This window comes from Suncus etruscus, chromosome 14, assembly GCF_024139225.1.
Source record: "Suncus etruscus isolate mSunEtr1 chromosome 14, mSunEtr1.pri.cur, whole genome shotgun sequence".
Taxonomy (NCBI): domain Eukaryota; kingdom Metazoa; phylum Chordata; class Mammalia; order Eulipotyphla; family Soricidae; genus Suncus; species Suncus etruscus.
The window spans coordinates 34,595,899-34,602,674 of NC_064861.1; the positions used below are offsets into that span (position 1 = coordinate 34,595,899).

At 34.5% G+C, this 6,776-nt stretch overlaps 1 non-coding gene across 1 annotated transcript; it reads left to right on the top strand.

The window, feature by feature from the left end:
* The first annotated feature begins 1,451 nt into the window (after positions 1 to 1,451).
* LOC126029249 (U1 spliceosomal RNA) lies at positions 1,452 to 1,615 on the top strand. Its single transcript, XR_007502886.1, has one exon. It is a non-coding gene; the product is annotated as a U1 spliceosomal RNA (small nuclear RNA).
* The last annotated feature ends 5,161 nt before the right edge of the window (positions 1,616 to 6,776 follow it).

Here is a 6,776-nt window from a genome sequence, read left to right on the forward strand (position 1 = left end):
AATCTACTTGAAAGACAATTGACTTAACTCCGTACTATCTGTGTGGCCTAACATTTATTTACCTTCATTCTTTTTTTTTTTGGGGGGGGGGACACACCTGGCACTGCTCAGTGGTTACTCCTGGTTCTGTCCTCAGGAATTACTCTTGGCAGTGCTTGGGAACTACGCAGGATGCCGGGATCAACCTACCTAGGTTGGCCACGTGTAGGCAAATACCCTATGTGCTGTACTATTAGCTCTGGTCCCTAGCATTTATTTTCTAACTGAGAAAACGTTGTAAACTCTTTCAAAAAAATAATGTCTTAAGTTTTACCAATCTGTAAAATATCAACCTTGGCATGTCAATGTTAAATCAAGATTTAATTTTATTTAGACGAATGCAGTGAAATGTAAGGATTTAGTGATGAATAAGAAGCTACTATTTTTAGTTTAGTTTGTTTTTTTCATCTAGCAGATTGAGATGATGGTTTAATTTAAAAAATTGAGATGTCTTTTTAAAGGGCCATTAGTCCTTCAGGTTAAGGATAGCTATTTAATGACAGTTTTCTTATGAGTATTCTAAAACTTTATGTAATTCACATCTTCATTATAATAGCAACTTTCTGTATTTCAGTTCAATAACTATGTTCTGGGGATTGATTGGCCTTGTACTAGATATTAGAAATTTCTTATGTCTAGAAGTTATCTCTATATACATGGTAATAGAAATACAATATGATCATAAATTCCATAAAAAACTACTGAGTTGCTTTTGTCTGTATGACTCCTATGCTACCTTCTATAATATCCACACCAAATTTAGGAATATTTTTAAGCTGAATAAAATTTTTGTCAGGATTTTTTTATCTATAATTCAAATTTCTCTTACAATATGACATAGTCCTTCATTAGTGACAGCAAAGATAAAGTAGTTCCACAGGTCTCTCTTATTTGTTTCATATAAGTTACTATTGTTTTTCTAGATTTTAAATGTTCCATCTTTGAATCAAAAAATTTGATCATCTGTTAAATTTCTTAATATTACAGAGACTGCATCATTGTACAGATAAAATATTAAATATTAAAAAAGAAAATGTTAATAATAGAAGGATGAGAATGAGAAAGAGAATTAAATATAAGATACAGAAAACAAGCTCTTGGAGAATTATCAGTGAAGACATGATTATTATGCATTAACAGCTGACAGCTAACATTAGTCAAGGAAGCTGTCTGTATTCTTTAGGTATTTCAAACAATGTGGTATTCATTTATAAATTTGTGACAGCTCTTTAGATAAAGTATGTATTATTATATATGCGATTATATATATATAATGCAATTCATTATCTCCCTGAATTTACTTTCACTTTGGAGTTGGAATATATTTGGAGTTAGAATATAGAATATAGAATGTATTTGAAAGAATTTTCCCAAGTCCTAAATATACTTCCCTTCAAAAAATATGACCTACTATACTTATCTGGCAGGGGAGATATCATGATCATGAAGGTGGTTTCCCCAGGGTGAGGCTTATCCATTGCACTCTGGATGTGCTGACCCCTGCAATTTCCCCAAATGTGGGAAACTCGACTGCATAATTTGTGGTAGTGGGGAACTGCGTTCGCGCTCTCCCCTAAGGAAAAAAAATATGACCTACATTTAAAGAATCATGAAAATTTAAAATAAATTTAAAAGAATTTCCTTTTTGCCCATGGTAATTCTTTTTTTCAATCTGTATATCTTTGACAGTGTTTCTGGCTTGATCATAGAATCTGTGTTATTGTTTTGAAAAATAAATTCAGTTCCTAACAGGAATGTCTCCCATTATCCAAACGGAGACTGTCTGAATGTCTGAGAAATTCTGATGAGAAATAGTGCAGGCCTTGACTAATAATTAAGGAAGAGGTGCCAATGAAAACACCCTGAGAGGCAATACAAAGAGACTGTCTATCATCTACACTGCATGTAAAACCCTCAAGGCTACAAAGAATTTATAAACAACTAAAATAGTTATTTAAAAAAATAGATTTCCCTAGTCACACTGATGAAGAGCGGATTATCTAAAGCAACCTTTTTATTAGTTGGCAGGGAATCATATTATTTCCATCTCTCCTACTGAAAAGAAAAAAAAAAAAACCCAAAAACCTCACTGCTCTCAGAATGCCTATATGTTTTTCTTCTACTCACTTTCTTATAAATTTTGTTTTCTAATGATTGTACTCATTTACATATGAAAAATTAAAGTCTTTCATGAAGCTAACTAAAGGCCTGAAATGTTCTTAACAACAACAACAACAACAAAACAAAACCTCTTCGGAAGTACCTCATTATTAGGGTAACTTAAGGAGGGCTTTTCCAAAAACTATAATATAGTAATTTGGGGTCATTAATGACAAGAATAGGCTGGTGAATATTATTTAACATTGAATAAAAATTTCTCTTTTAAATTTTTGGTTCTTTGGTTGAAAGCAAACACTAAGAACAACACAATGAAAAAGAAAGTAGCTATGCAGATCAGGTCATCATAAGGGCAAAGTCCCCTAAGGGAGCCATCAATTGTTTACTTTCCTTTTTCAGGAGGAATCTTTGCAGTAAGCAGAAACACACAAAGTCCTGAGAGCTATTTGCTTTGCACCCTCCCTCTACCAATGTTCAAAATAATATCTGCTTTTGGGACCTTCCCAAAAGGTCTTCTGGGTTCCTGTGCCATTACTGATCATCTGCTCCTTAGGGCCAGCCAGGTTTGTGTCTGGGCAGGAACTGGGAATCTCATGTCTTAATCCCTCCCACCAAGGCTGACTTTTGAGCCTCTCCTCAGTCTCCTTCCCAGCGGACACATATCAGGAAATGTGGCCCCTCGAATTTGGGGGCTTCTCAGAAATTGAATCTGGTAGTGAGCAACAGTCCTTAGCGAGGGGAGGTGTGGGGAAAGGTGTTACCGAGAGCAAATCAGCAGTCGCAGTAGTGGAGATTCTTGGGCTGAGGCAAGTTGGGCTGGGAATCTATTTTTTCACTTTGGGAACTGGTTGGCAGCTGGCGGGGGTGGGGCAATGTTCCAGTTCTTGAGTAGTTAAGAACAGAGCGTAAAAAGGGTTAAATGGGGGAAAATAATAGATTGGACTGAGAGAGTGAAGGGCTAGAAAATAATATGTAAGGTGGTAAGTGAAGAGGGGGGTGCAGAATGGGTCAGAACGCTTAAAAACTATAAAGGCGGCAAGTCAGATGTAAAGGTTTTTCATTTTCTAGGCCAAGAATCATTGGTGACTGTAATCTTTACTGAAGAAAGGCTTTCTGAGATAGACTGTATAGAGAGCATTCTTAAAAGCAATCATAATTTTCAAGTCTAGAAAATCAAGAGAAATGGTAATGAGTACTGTAAGAGAAGTCTACTCCATGAGAATCATTTAGGGTCAGCTTTTTAATTCTAACCCACGAATCAGTCTCAGTGTCTATAACTATTGGTAAATGGAAATGGTAATCAAAAGGCTTCCCCAAAACAAAAAACGCCCAGGTCTAGATGGATTCACTAGTGAATTATTTCAAACCCTTTCAGACGACCTATTGAAATGCTTTCTGGGTTCTTCTAAGAAACACTTACAAAGAGTTTCTAGAAACAAAGATCACCCTGATACCTAAAGTAGACAAGATAACACAAAAAAGAAAACTACACGTCAATATCCTTGATGAACACAGAATCAAAGATCCTCAACAAAATTCTAGCACATGTTTTTCCGGAGAGATAGCATGGAGGCAGTGCGTTTCCCTTGCGTGCAGAAGGACAGTGGTTCGAATCCCGGCATCCCATATGGTCCCCCGTGCCTGCCAGGAGCGATTTCTTAGCAGAGTCAGGAGTAACCCCTGAGCCTGCCGGGTGTGACTCAAAAACCAAAAAAAAAAAAAAAATGAAGTCATAAAATTTGTTTACACATGCATGGATCTGAAGATTATTATGCTGAGTCAAATGAGTAAGAGGGAAAGAAATATATATAGAATAATCTTACTCATCTGTGGAATATAAGGAAAATAAAAGACAGTGTTGTGATGATATCCAGAGACAAAAGATATGAGTATTATAAAGACCGGTCAATGGTAGGAAGCTTGTCACGAAGAGAAGAAAGGGCAGTTAGAGTAGAGAAGTGTCTACACTGTAAAGGACATTTCAGGAATCCCTTCATTAATAGTATTACAAACCACAATGTATAATATTTTAATTTTATAATTGTTATATTTTAAATATTGCTTTCTTATCTCTACTTAGATATCACAGAGGCTTCTTGACCTTCCACTAGGTAACATGCTACTATTATTTTCTACCAACTGCCACTCATAATGCATGGCTAGCCACGTACATTGCATCTAAAAGTTTTCCATCATCAAATGATATCAAGATCTTATATGGAAATTCTTGATTATCTATATCACCTTCTGATTGTAATATGCAAAAAGTTTTTAATGTATATTTTCTTTTAAATATATATTTAACTTGTCTACATTTTAAATGCACTATCTCATCTAATAGAGTAATAAAATTATTTTTAGTATTTTGAAAATACCACTATAATAGATTTTATTTATGAACTTAAGTATATTATTGCTATTCTTTGTATTTAAGAATATTTTCCAAAGAATTACTTCATCTTAAACTAAGGTAACTAAGTTACAAAAAATTATCTAAAAAGAGAATGTAATTTAAATAGACCAAAATATACAAGGCACTGACAGAACTTAATAAGAAAAAAATATAACCCTATCAAAAAATGGGGAGAGGAAATGAACATTTTGTCAAAGAAGAAATACAAATGGACAAAAGGCACATGAAAAAGTGCTCTTCATCACTAATCATCAGGGAGATGCAAATCAGAACAACTATGAAATACCATCACACACCACAGAGATTGACACATATCACAAAGAATAAGAACAAGCAGTGCTGGCAGGGATGTGGAGAGAAAGGAACTTTTATTCATTGCTGATGGGAATGCTATCTAGTCCAATCTTTATGTAAAGCAATATGGAGAGTCCTCCAAAACTGAAAATTGAGCTCCCATATGATCCAGCTATACCTCTCCTAGGGTTATACCCTAGGAACACAAAAATACAATATAAAAATCTCTTCCTCACACCTATATTCATTGCAATGCTATTTACAAAAAGCCAGACTCTGGAAACAACCAAGATGCCCTTCAACAGATAAATGACTAAAGAAACTGTGGTACATATACACAATGGAATATTATGCAGCCATCAAAAGATAAAGTCATGAAATTTTCCTATACATGGATGTACATGGAATCTATTATACTGAGTGAATAAGCCAGAGGGAGAGTGATAGATGCAGAATAGTCTCACTCATCTATGGGTTTTAAGAAAAATAAAAGACATTTTTGCAATAATTCTCAGAGACAAAAGAGAAGAGGGCTGGAAGGTCCAGCTCACAACATGAAGCTCATCACAGAGTGATGAGTGCAGTTAAAGAAATAACTACATTTAGAACTACCATAACAAAGTGAATGAATGAATGAGGGAAATAGGATGTCTGTCTAGAGTACAGGCGGGGGTGGGCTGAGGAGGAGGGAGATTTGGGACATTGGTGATAGGAATGTTGCACCAGTGAAGAGGGTGTGTTCTTTACATGACTGAACTCCTACTACAATCATATTTGTAATCAAGGTGTTTAAAGATATTAATTTTAAAAATAATAAAATACAATGTTCACCAAAAAAAGAAAAATAAATTAAATATTGATATTGAGTTTTATTCCATGTTAGTAATAGACAATATAGATATGTTATCTACTTTTTGGGGGCACACCCAGATGTGGTCAGTTCTTACTGGCTTACTACTAGATCATTCCTGGCAGTGCTCAGGGAACCATATGGAGTGTTAGAGATGAAACCTAGGTCATTTGTATGCAGACAAGCATCTTACCCACTGTAATCTCTACTCAGTCCTGTAATTAAATAAATAAGAACAAAGAAAAGTTCTACTCATCTCATGGAGAGTTCCACTTCCAGTAAAAACTTTTGTCTCAGAATAGGAGGATTGGAATACTGGTGAAAGGAAGTGGATATATGGTGTTAGAACTGCTGTTGAAATATATGCCTAAAATTCAACTATCAATAACTTTGAATATCATGCTCTTTTACTAAATAAAAATAATTAAAGTTTACACCTCAGTATAAACCTCTTTATTTAATCCAAGCTCTACTAATTTCTTCCCTTATGCAATTTATTTAACCCTTTGGAACTGGTCTTCCTCTTAATACAACAAAATTTATTATAATATCTGCCTCAAAAAGTTGAATCTAGAATTAAAATACTTCATATATAATAACTATTATAATAATTTCATTTTTTTGTTATGTTCAGGATTTATTTCTAGCTATGGAATAAAGGATCATTCCTGGAGAAGCTTGGGGGACAATATATAGTGATAGAGAACAAATCCAGGCAAGTCACGGTCAGTCAAGTTTTATCTACTGTACTATCTCTCCAGTTTATAATTATTGAAGATGTTTTATGGGATTCAGTGTCCTATATATTCAGAGCAAATAGTTGTTGAAAGGTAAGTAAAAATTTTGTGTTGAGAAGATTAATACTGACTTGGTTGACAACCCCTAGAAACTCTTTCTAAACAGAGTCCAGGAGCATGACTTGAGGAGATGAGGAATTCTGATAACTACAGGTCATAGTTTATACTAGTCAATAGGGAATAGCCCAATAGTAACAGCATTTATTAGGAGGATAAGTATGAACATTGTGGAACAAAGATTTTTTTTTTTAGAAAGTGAAGAACT